Raw genomic sequence first — 13,012 nt, 5'->3', positions numbered from 1 at the left:
TCACCACTGTCGATGCTTGTTCAACACAAGATCTGCTTCCTCAGCCATGACTAGGAAAGGTCAACACTATGGAAGAGCATTCACAGAGATAACTCATTTATATAGACTTAAGAAAAAGGTGATGCGTGTGGAAGTTAATTTCATTCAGACACCTACTGTTAATTCTACTAATGTTTTTGTTGTAGGACGTAGGGTACACCTGACATACGGAACTTAAAAATCAAAGTATTATTTTAGCCCCTAGTTTCAGAGATTGAAATTGCTTGTCATTTGACCCTAGTGGAGAAGTCCCACAGTGGAGGAAATGAAGTAAGATAACTGGTGCATGAGAACCAGTAAGCATAGAGCAAAACAGGTGCCAGAAAGGAAGGAAGAGGGAAAAGACAAGGTCTTTAATGTTGCACCTCCATGTCTCAACCAGCCACACCCGCAGTGTGCCTTACTAACATCCTACACAGCTGTCAAGAGAAAAAAGACAGTAATCAAGGGTGTCATATTTTTCTAGCAATATTCATCTGTTTAAAGAGAGTTGCAACTTTGGTAGGTGGGGTGGGGATTGCAGGACACAGGGAGCTTCCAGCATGGAGTCCTGGGCTTCCCTTTCTCAACACGAGAAAGTGTATTTATTTGGCAATCATTTGCTTTTCTTTGGCATCTATTCTCTCTCTCTCTCTCTCTCTCTCTCTCTCTCTCTCTCTCTCTCTCTCTCTTTTTTTTACTAGTACCAGGGATCAAACTCACGACCACACACTTGCAAGGCAGGCACTTATGGCTTAGAATGAGTAAATCAAGAAATGCAATCACTGTTCAGGGTGGGCTGTATGATATATCCAATCAGGTGGCCCAGGAAAGGAGGGTTTTGTATCTGTTAGACAACAGAGGTGTGAGGCAACACCAGCAGATGGCGGCTGTGGGAAAGATCAGATTTTATTCACCTACATATAGACAGACCAACATCAAAGGGATAGCAGCTAGCTTGATGGGAGGCTAAGTATAGAGTTTAGAGTTGGGGCTACAGAATCAAAGGATCTGATAAAATGTTTGAAGTCAAAGCTACATAGACAAGCAGTACAGGTGGGGCAGAAGGAACTGGCACCAGGAATATTTCGAGCCCAGTCCTAAATGTCTTTATTTCTCTTACTTCTTTTTTTTTTGCAGAGGACAAGCCATTATGAGTAGTTGGGCTGTCTACTACTTGTAACAGAATGAAATTTTCTCTCAGGTACTATGAGACCAGATCTGACAGTTACCTGGCTCCAAAGCCGAGATCCTGACCATAGATTAAGAGGCAACCCAGTTGTGTAGCCCTCCTGGCCTTAGGATTTCTACCAGGTGCAGGTTTCACAGAAAGCATGGGAAAGACTCTCTAGTGACAATGGTGACATTGTGGGATGGGTGCCATGATGCAGGCCATGCCCAGACAGGGTGAGGTCTCCGTAGAAGCTGTCGGAACAACAATGGCAGACTGAGCATCTCCACTGCTCTGGAGTCAGAGTTCCTCCTGGGCTCTGAGCCAAGTACACCCTGTTCCTTCCGCTCTGCCCCAGGCAGGTCTATTATGTATAGCCAACGTCCTATCTCTCCACAGCCATCCCTCCCCTGCCAGCCTAGAGTGCAGCCCCAGGCAGCAGCAGCCCACCTGTACGTGGAGAGTGGGAATTGTAAGGAGAGTCTTGGCAGTGGGAAATGAAGCCGGGGGAGGCACAGGATCCCTGGTCTCATTATCTCACATCATTACTTAGCTCCTCAGGTTGATGCTGCTATATGATGAGAGTAAACTGCCAAAATTCCAATATGACTGCACATTGTCAAAATCAGAATAAGTGATAAATGATGCTTGAGAACTGAAAGAAAGCATCAGTAGGTATGGTCATGCACAGGTGCAGTTCCAGCATTTGGGAGGCTGAGGCAAGAAATTCACTGCGAGTTGAAGTCCAGCGTGGGCTATCTAATGAGATCAAGGCCAGCCTGAGCTGCAAAATGAGACTCCAAGTCAAACAAGAAGACAAAAAGTAATAATAACTCTAAAAACAGAGGAAGATAAGACAAAAGAAGTGTTCAATATTGCTGGACATGTGAGTCATTGGTAGAGTGTTTATCAAGCATGCAGTAGACCCCTGTGTTACCTACATGACAATGAAAAAACAGTTATCCTCTGATTTAGGTGACATCTCTTAACAAAGAGACCACTTAAGTGAAACCTTCCCATAGAGTTTAGAATGCTTGCTGTGGCAAAACTGACTACACCCAAGGAAGTCAGGAGTAAACAACCTTATTTTATACCATGGTCCTGGGCAGGACACAATGAAGCCAAGTGCCCCATGCTTGTGAGCTAGTACTTTTATATAATGCATAAGCAGGAGGAACCAAGGTGAGACAGGACAGCCTGGCAGTTCAGAGGATTACCTAGCAGGGGTAGATCATCATTTACAAGGCTAGATTAATGATCATCAGTTACAAGACTAGGTAAATGACCATGAAGCTTGGTACAACCAGACATTCTGCATGTTCAGTTATGCTCTTATGGTTACAGGGATCAAGAAAGTAATTACAGACTGTTGGGGAAGAGCACATGAAATCACCACGAAGCAAGCCCTCCCTGAAAATCCGCTCCATGTGTGGGCCACTGGAGGGACAGCCAGATGCCAGCCTTTTCCTGTGAGTCAGCACCATTTGTGGACTGCAGGGGAAAAGAACAAGAAGCAAGCCTTCCCTGTGAATCAATGCCATGGGCAGGCCACTGTGAGGAGAGCCAGAAGCCAGCCCCTTCCAGTGTGCGGGCTGGGAAACAAGAAAAGCCAACCCCCCATCCCATCATAAGCCACCAGTTGATCCAGAGAAACACAAGCTGTAATGAGAGCAACTGAGGTAAAATACAATTTAATGTTGTATTTAACATACAACAATTTAATGCTTGCATTGTTTAGTGTTTCACTGTCTTTCAGGTCTAAAGCTGGTAGCCTGATCATCTATTCAGAGGATAACAATATGCAATGTAGCATCTATGGGAGAACTCCTTCTGAATGTGGTAGCCATTGTCGATTCCCTATTATATTGTTTTGAGGTCCTTTATCACTTTTATTGTTTTGTTTGGTTGGGTTTCATTCTCTTTTGTCTTATTTGATTTATGATGTCCAATGACATGGGCAGCTATGAGATATATTATGGTAGCCGTTTTGGACTCACTGTTATCTTCTTTTGAAGTCCTTTATTGTGTTCGTTGTTTTGTTTTTATTCTGTTCTGATTTTTACTATGTCTAAAGGTATGGGAAGCTGTTTTGAAGACACTGGAGGCATTGTGGTGACTATTGTTGATGTCTTCTTTCTTGTTTTGAAGGCCTGTATCACTTACACTGTTTTGTTTTGTCTTGATTTGCTTCATTCCATTTTATTTTCTTGATTTGATTCTCTTTAAAATAAAAATTTAAGAAAGGATTCCATTGTCATCACTCCTATTCAATTATAGTTTTAGAAAAATTTGCCAGAGTAATTAGGCAAAAGAAAAAAATTTTAAAAAATAAAGAATTTAAATGGTCATTATTTTCAAATGACATGATACTCCATGTAGAAGACCCCCAAACTCCACAAAACAATCTCTAGATTTAATAATCAAATTCAGTACCATACCTGGATACAAAGTCGTCACACAAAAATCAATAGCATTGCTGTATACAAATAACAAACTCACTGAGAGAGAAATTATGGGAACAACACTTCACAATAGCATCAAAAAACTGAAATACTTAGGAATCAATCTAACAAAGGAAGTAAAAGATTCCTACGCTGAAAACTACAGTACTTCAAAAAAAAAGAAAATACCGTAAATGGAAAAATACTCCTTGCTCTTGGGTAGGAAGAAGTAATTAATGAAATGGCCATACTCCCAAAGTTGTTATACATATTTAATGCAATTCCAATAAAAAATATCATTAGCATACTTCACAGAATTAGAGAAAGTGTTCCTAAAATTAATTTGCTACCACAAAAGATCTAGACTAGCAAAAGCAATTCTGGGCAACAAAGATAAGTCAGGAAGCATCACAATCCCTAGTTTAAAATTATACTACAGAGCTACTGTGATACAAACAGCATGGCACTGGAAAAAAACAACATACCTGAAGATCAATGAAACAGATTACAAGATGAAGGCACAATTCCAAATACACTCAGTCACATTATCTTTGAAAAATGAGTCAAACACCTTCACTGGAAAAAAGATATCCTTTTTACTAAATAGTGCTGACTTTTGACACCCTGAATGCTAAAACTAGACCCATACCTGTCACCATATACTAAACTCAAAAGGGATCAAACATTTAAACACTAAACCAGAAGCTCTACATTGCATGGAAGAGAAAATAAGTGGAAGCCTTGAATATATATGTATGGGCAGACTTCATAAACAAAACCTCAGTTGCACAGGAAATGCTACAAAGGATCAGCTGAGCTCTCATCTTACTAAAAGGCTTTTTTTTTTTTTGGTACCAGGGATTAAACTCAGGACCTTGCACTTGCAGATGCTTATGCTGCTGAGCTAAATCCCTGGCCCTAATAAGCTCATACACAGCAAACTAACCACTAACCTAGTGAAAAGATAATCCACAGAGTGGAAAAAATTTCAATCAGTTTTTCCTTAAAGGACTAATACTTAGAACATATAGAGTGGAAAAAATCAGACACCTCAAATTTAAAGACCCAATCCAAAAATGGGCATCTGAAATAAAAACATGCTTCTCAAATGAAAAAGTAAAAATGGCAAATAAGATATGAAAAATGTTTAACATCACTGGTCTTCTGAGAGATGCAAATCAAAACAATGCTGAGATTTCATTTCACTCCAATGACAAAAGTTGGTGGGGGTGTGGGGACAAAGGAACCATTTTCCACTGCTGGTGGGAGTGTAGGATGGTGCAATCACTGTAGAAATCAATCTGGAGGTTCCTTTAAAAATCTAGGACTAGAGATCCCATTGACCCAGCTATTCTCCTTCTTGTAATCTTCCAAAAGATTTGAAAGCATCATATCAGAACGATATATATGCCCCCATGTTTTTAGCAGCAGTTTGTAGTAGCTAAATCTTGGAAACAACTCAAATGACCATCAACTGAGGAAAAAATAAAAAATATATGGGATTTAAAATATATAATAGGGGCTGAGGATTTAGCTCAGCGGCATAAGCACCTGCCTTGCAAGCAGGCGGTCGTGAGTTCGATTCTCAGTACCGGAAAAAAGAAAAATAAATAAATAAAATAAAATATATAATGAAATACTACTCAGCCCTAAGGAAGAATAAACTAGAGACATTTGCAACTAAATGGATAGGCCTTGAGATTATACTTTTTCTTTTGTACCAGGAATTGATCTTGCACTTGACAGGCAGGAGCTGTGCCACTTAGCTATATCCTGGCCCAAGATCATACTCTTAAGTGAAATAAATTGGACACGTAAATATCACATTGGCTGTCTGGTGTGAATCTAAAAATGTAAATAAAAACCAAAATGGATGATAGCTATGAAATATGAAGAAATTGCTCAAAAGAAAAGGGAAAGTAGGAAGGGAGAAAAAAGAGGAGGAAAAAAGAAAACATGGGAAAAGAAGAATAAAATGAAAATGAGGCTTTGTATATAAGGAGGGGAGAGGGGTTGAAAGCAAGCAGGGGGGTGGGGGGAAAATTAAGATATAATGTGGACAGGTACAAATTCCCTGTGATTACTCTGATCATTATTATTTCTAAGTTGTGCCAATAAACTTTCTAAAGAAAGCTATATCATATATAGTTACAAATTCCATATGATAAATGCTATAATTATGTATGCCTAAATTTTACCAATAAAGTTAAATTTAAACAGTTCTAACCTGAAAACCTGACCATAAACCAAACCTTAACTCTAAACATTACACTAGCCCTTACACTACCCCTAATCATTATACTAACTGTAAACCTAACCATGAAGTAACCCCTAACCCTAACTCAAATATGAACTCTACACTGCACCCATAATGTAAACCAAAACAACCCTAACCCTAACCCAAAGCTAACTGAAACACGACACAACATATTCTTATGCCAAACACAAACTAAACTGAATGCTAAGCTTCCTCCCAACCCTAACATTAATTTGAACCCTAATCCAAAAAGTAAAACTAACAAGAACAAGAATGATAACATCAACTCTAAACCTGACCTTGAACATGACCCCTACAGTTTAACACTAACACTAACACTAACGCTAACACTAGGCTTGACAATTAACCAAATACCCAACTAACTATAAACCTAGCCTTAACCTAATCAAAACCAAGCTCTAATATATAACCTAAACATATACCCTAAACCTAATCCTACCTATAACACAACACTGAGACTACCTTAAAAACTTAACCTATATCTAAAATTTAACCTGGCTCTAAATAGTATCTGAACCATAAATCTAAACCTCACACTAACACTAACTCTAACTCAAACTCTAAGCCTAACCAGAAAAGTAACCTTAACAAAACTAACTGGAACCCTAACTGTAACACAACCCCTAAAACTCTAATTCTAAATCTAGCATTAAACCTAATGCTGGACATCTCATCTTAATTCCTATACTTAAACTAACCTTAATCCTAAAACCTAATCCAAACACTAATGCCAAAATTAAATCCAGACTTTAACACTAACTCTAATCTTAACTTAAATATGAAAATGAACACAAACTCTAATGTTAAACATAACCCCAACCCTAACACTAAATCTAACCCTAAACATAATCCAAAGCCTAAACTGAATCTCTCTCTTATTTCTCTTTTTTTTTAATATCAGCAACTCATGTCCTCATGCTTGCCAGGCAGGTGCTTATGCCTCTGAGCTAAATCCCCAGCCCCTAAACTGAATCTTAACCCTGAACCTAACCCAAACACTAAACCTAAACTTAACCCTAGCTATAAAGCAAACCATAAACCTCACAACAATGGGAATATAACCATAAACATAAGTTTAACATTAACTCCTAGTCCTAAACCTAAACCTAAATCTAACTCTAAAACTGACCTGGGGAAGATGTCAGAGCAGTAAGCAGCAGAGAAAACAGCTTCTATGAGGTCACTATCCAGACGTTGGAATACAGCATCGTGAGGAAGACAAGAAGGAAGGGAGTAGGTTCCTGGACCCAGGAAGAATCTGAAGTGTGAATTGAAGCCCACAGAGAGAGTAAAAAGAAAAGCTTCCGTGAAGAAGGCTAAGACAGCTGGCTGCCCCTTTGCCTGGAGCTGAACAAACTGCTTGACAGGAGCTGTTGGAAGCTGGGGACACAGTCACAGTGACGGTGGTGGCTGGCCACCCCAGAGGCTCTTGCAGAGAGACATGGCAGTGGAGAGGAGTGGTGGTCCTGGAGGACTGTGCTGGCTGGCAGTGAGGTGAGTGCAGAGGACTCTGTCCTCCCGTGGGAGAGAGTGATTGGCAGGGAACCATTTTGGAGTCAGGCCAGATAAGCCCAAAACCCCAACTGCTGCTGAAGCCTCCAGCAGCCCCTAGCTGGCTGCAGACCCGTGGAAATTGCTTGGACTGTGGCAAACCCGGTGAGTCTGTCTCGGAGGAGATATGCCAAGTTCATCTACAACTCCACCATAAAGCAACAGCTGGCTTGCTGGAACTCTATTTACACAGGCTATCCACTAGTGAACCCAGAGAAAATCCTGGAAGTGAACTCTTTTTTGTTAGTTTGTTTTGCTTTGTTTTGTTGTTTTTGTTTCTTTTTCTCTTTTTTCTTGTTTGTTTTGTTTTGTTCAGTTTGTTTTTTTTAATTTCTCTTTCTCTTTAATTGTTTTTTTATATGTGAGAGTGGTTCCTAACCTCTATGTGGATGTGGTTCTCTTTTATTCTTTTATTTCTTCTTGTTTCTTTTCTTTCAATCTTGTGCACCAGTTTCCCCAAATTGGTAGGACCCATCTTTGTCCTCCAGTTATAATCTCCTCTTTTTCCACTTCTCTATTTTCTCTTTAATCCATTTTAAATTTTAACTCCAAGGGAAAAATTGACACACCATTACAGAAGTATATATTGCATATAATTATCGGATTGGTTTTACATTTTGTTATATAATCATAAATCTAGTTCATACAGTTAAAAACTGCAAAATAAGGATTAGTTCAGTTTGTTGTTTTATAGGCTGTGTTCAATGCTATTGGTACCACTACAGCTAAAATTGATATAATTGTTCTAAACAACTGTTGGCTCTGATAATTCATGACTAAGATTAACTAAAGGTCAAAGAAAATATGGTGGCATGGTGCCAAAGGACCAGGGACCAGGCCAAACAAGCAACAACTTCTCATCTTCAACAAACTGAAGAGGTAAGATCTCCCAATAGACTCGAAACTCAAAAACCAGCTACACCTGGAAGATAACTCAGAGAAATAATCATCACCTAAATGTCCTAAATACCACCAGTAAAGCAACTTACAACATCACCCCAGGAATTAAACTCAAAAAAGAAAAGAAATGAGAAGACACTTAAATAAGATGCAAACCCAGACATCCAGTTCACAAAAGGCAAACCCACAGGGCAATGAGGTGGGGCAATCTGAAAGCCCCCAACCAGGTCTCTCTGAAGTAGTAAAAACAAAGCAGTTGAATGAGGCTCTGAAAAAGGTGAAATCAGAAATAACCTCTCAAATAACTATTAAGATTACCAAAATATACATCATGCTTAGCAATATTAGAGCAGTCACAGATTTTAAAAAATAGAAATTTAAGCAAAGTATGGGAGCACAGCATAGGAAACAAATGGAATTTCAAGCAGAAATTCAGGAGAATAAAAACTCCATTGAAAGTATGAAGCAGATTAAGCCAATGTGAGGACAGTACCTCAGCTATTGAAGACAGGTTTGCAATTAGTGATCAGAAAAGAAATATTTCTCAAAACTAGCAAGGGACCATGAGAAACCAATCCAGCAGCTGCTAGATGACACAAAGAAAAATAATTTAAGATTAATTGGAGTCAATGAACAAGCAGGAGATACCACAAATGATATTAAAAACATATTCACAGGCATCATGACTGAAAACTTTCCTGATAGAGAAAAAGAATTTGACATACAAATAAGTGAGACATATAGAATTCCAATTAGCAATGATTTCTAATGAATTGACCATTTCACTGACCAAGTTCTAAAATGGCCAACAGACCATAGAAAGACATCTCTTTTAGGCTCCTGCTTGAAACCAACAGTGTCAGGAAGCTGCTGGCCTTGATTGAGATCCAGCCAATTAGCAATGATTTTAAAAAAAATCTGCAGCCAGGGATTTAGTTCAGTGGCCTAAACACCTGCCTGGTAAGTGCAAGGTTGTGAGTTCTATCGCAGTACAAAAAAAAAAGAAAAAAATCTGTAGCCAGGCATATCATGGTCAAATTCAGAAAACTCAACAAAAGAATAGAATCTTAAAAGCTTTAGGGAAAAGAAACAAATTGCCTACAAAGGAAAGCCCATCAGAATTACAGCTGACTTCTCAGCACAAACTCTCAAGTCAAGTAGAGCTTGGAGTGAAGTACTCCAAGTTCTAAAAGAAAACAACTTTCAACCCAGATTGATATAGTCCACAAAACTGTCCTTCAAAATTGATGGAGAAATAAGATACTTCCATGACAAAGAACATCTGAGGAAATTCATGACCACTAAACCAGCATTCCAAAATGTTCTGAATGACATTCTAGAAAGAGATAATAAGGACTACACCTCCATGAACTCTAACAGAAAGAATCCACTGGGAGAGACAAACAGAGGGAAGAAAAAAATGAGAGGAGGAGCCAAAAACAGGATAATAGTATGACAAGAATAAGTCAATATATATCAGTTTTAACCATCAGTGTTAATGCTCTTAATTCACCAGTCAAAAGCCACAGACTGACAGAATGGATCAAGAAGCAATACCCAACAATATGTTACATACAAGAAATGAACTTAATTCAAAAAGGAAATTCATAGACTGAAAATCAAAGGATGGAAAATAATACTCCTTGCCATAAGAATCCAGAAAAAAAAGCAGAGTAGCTATTGTATTTGCAGACAAGGTGAATTTCAAGCCAAGATTGATTAAGAGAGATTATTGGTCACTATGTCCTTGTAAAGGAAACAATCCAAAAGGAAGACATAACAATCATAAATATATATACAACAAATACTAGTGCACCCAACTATATAAAAAAAATTACTAATGGACATGAAAAATCAAATAAGCCCTAACACAATTGTATTGGGAAACCTCAATCCCCTACCATCACACAGAAAAAGACAGGTCAACTAGACAAATCAATAATGAGATATTAGAACTAAATCAAACTTTTGAGCAAATGGACTTAGTAGATGCCTGTAGAGTGTTCCACCCCACAATATCAGAGTACACATTCTTCTCAGCTGTACATGGGGCATTCAAAATAGTCCATACACTGGCTCTTAGAACATGCATAAGTAAATGTAAAGGAATTGAAATTATCCATTCATACTATCAGGCCACATTGCAATGAAATTAGAAATCCATGCAAAAGGAAACCACAAAAACTTCATAAATACATGGAAATTAAATAGTACACTACTGAGCAACAAGTGGGTCACAGATGAAATTAAAGAAGTCAGATAGTTTTTATAGTTGAATTGATAATGTCAGTACAACACAGTGGAACTTGTGGGACACAATGAAAGCAATGTTAAGAGGAAAATTTATAGCAGTAAATACTCATATCAGGAAAACAGAGCAAGTATATATAAGCAACTCAAGCTTCTAGAAAAATACCTGGCTATTACAAACTTTTTTGCTATAAACATGGATGTGCATATATCACTGTGTATGATGTTTTTAATTCTTAGGAAGATACTCATAAGGGAAATAACTACGTTGAATGAGACCTCCAGTCCTAGTTTTTTGAAGAATCGCCACATTGATTTCCACAGTGGTTGCACCATGTTTGTTTGTTTTTAAAATTTTAAAAACTCAAATAAAAGAGTTAGAGAAAATAATTCTATAATTCACTTGGAACCAGATTATATATAGAATAGCAAAAGTAATTATGGGCAATAAAAGCAAGCCAGGAGGCATCGCAATCCTTGATTTCAAATTATACTACAAACCTACTGTGATAAAAAACAGTATCATAACAAACATTTCTCACATGAGAAATGATGAGAGGAGGAGGAGGAGGGCAAGAGCAGGAAGGGATGGGTTACAGCTTCTTGGCGCTATGTATTAAAACCATGTTAGGCGCTGGGGATTTAGCCCAGCGGCATAAGCGCCTGCCTTGCAAGTAGACAGTCGTGAGTTCCATCCCTGGTACTGATAAAAATGAAAAAGACAAAAAAAAAAAAAAAAAAAAAAAAAAAAAAAAAAAAAAACCATGTTGGGTCCAAACGTTGACCCAAAACTTGAAATTTATGCTTCACAAATTTGCTACAAATCAGACCACTTGACTAAAAGGTTTTAAGTGGAGAGAGTGAACAAATCATGTAGGATGTGCCCGGTAGTAGCAATGGAAAAGTATATACCAAATGGACTTTGAAGGGTCAGAGTTTTTAAAGTCAACTGGTATCACCCACACACTCACAGGGTAATAGGTGCGTTAAGTTTTCAAATTGGATACTTTTAGCACTTTAGTGCCTGACCGCTGTTCTTCACTAACTTGACTTAGTCATTTATAGCTTTATTGATCTAAACCAGCTCCTTGTTCCTAGGTTACAGACCTACATATTGTCCCAGTAACCCTGTCTCACTTGAATGAGGGGGGTATGTCTTAATTGTAAAGCTTCTGTTTCTTACACTGTACTCGGAGGTCCAAATTACTATTTGTCATTGTATAATCTGACATCTCAACCCCAATGAGAAGAGTTGATTCTTTGCTGTTTACTAACATGCACGTTTTCACCAGAACAAGCCTTGCTTTCGGGTCTGCTATGTGTTTGCAGAACACCCAAGAGCAAACAAATATGCTCTTTTCACAGCAGTACCTTAGGGTTTTGCCGTTGTAAATAGGCCTAACGTGATATGAAAAGACCAGAGAAATTGGATGCAAATTTATATTTTTGAATATGCTTATTGTTACACATAATACACTTAAGGTATGCAGATCTTTCTGTAGTTTTTATTTTTACTATTTAAGTTTGGAAATGACGCCAAATTTTTGTATTTCTTTAATCAATGTGTTCTCTTCGGTGATAAATATCGTGTTATATATTGATATGTGTATCACTATATACTGATATGTATTACATTTGCATATATAAACACACAAATAAGAGGAGGTGAAAACTATAGCCTTTGCATTCTCTATAGGCTCTGCAGAGAGATCCTAAGCAGCAAATTCTTGGTGTTGTGATGTACAGAAATGGAAAAGAGTGCTAAACTATATTTAAGAACTAAAAAACAGCTTAGTACTAGCAAAAACCAGACCTGAGGATCAATAAAACAGAATAAAAGATGCAGAAACCACTCCTAACACATCAGACAACTTATGTTTGACAAAGGGGCCAAACACGTTCATTGAAAGAAACATAAATTCGGGGCTGGGGATTTAGCTTAGCGGCATAAGCACCTGCCTTGCAAGCAGGCGGTCGCGAGTTCAATCCCCGGTACCGATAAAAATGAAAAAGACAAAAAAAAAAAAAAAAAAAAAAGAAACATAAATTCTTTAATAAATGGTGTTGAAAAAACTGGCTTTCCACATTCCACACATTAAACCTAGACCCATAGCTTTCACCATGTATTAAACTAAAATCAATATGGATCAAAGATTTATATATTAAAATGGAAACACTAACTCTGCTTGAAGATAAAATATGTAAAACTTTTGAAGACATTGGGGTAGGCAGAGACTTTATGAACAGAACTCCAATTGCACAGGACAGATTACAAAGAAACCACAACTGTCATACTAAAAAACCCTTTGTACAGCAAAAGAAATCACCAACAGAATGAAAAGACAACCCACAAAATGAGAAAAAAATTACCAGCTATCCTCAGACTAAGGACCAATATTTAGA

At 38.0% G+C, this 13,012-nt stretch overlaps 1 non-coding gene across 1 annotated transcript; it reads right to left on the bottom strand.

The window, feature by feature from the left end:
* Positions 1 to 9,112: 9,112 nt before the first annotated feature.
* Positions 9,113 to 9,250, bottom strand: LOC111754952 (small nucleolar RNA SNORA2/SNORA34 family). The gene has a single exon (XR_002789622.1). It is a non-coding gene; the product is annotated as a small nucleolar RNA SNORA2/SNORA34 family (small nucleolar RNA).
* Between the last annotated feature and the right edge of the window lie 3,762 nt (positions 9,251 to 13,012).

Source organism: Cavia porcellus, unplaced genomic scaffold (genome assembly GCF_034190915.1).
Source record: "Cavia porcellus strain 051 isolate PalLab524CR breed Dunkin Hartley unplaced genomic scaffold, mCavPor4.1 scaffold_27, whole genome shotgun sequence".
Taxonomy (NCBI): Eukaryota; Metazoa; Chordata; class Mammalia; order Rodentia; family Caviidae; genus Cavia; species Cavia porcellus.
Note: the sequence above shows the minus strand (reverse complement) of the source record. Positions and strands in the feature narration are given on the sequence as shown.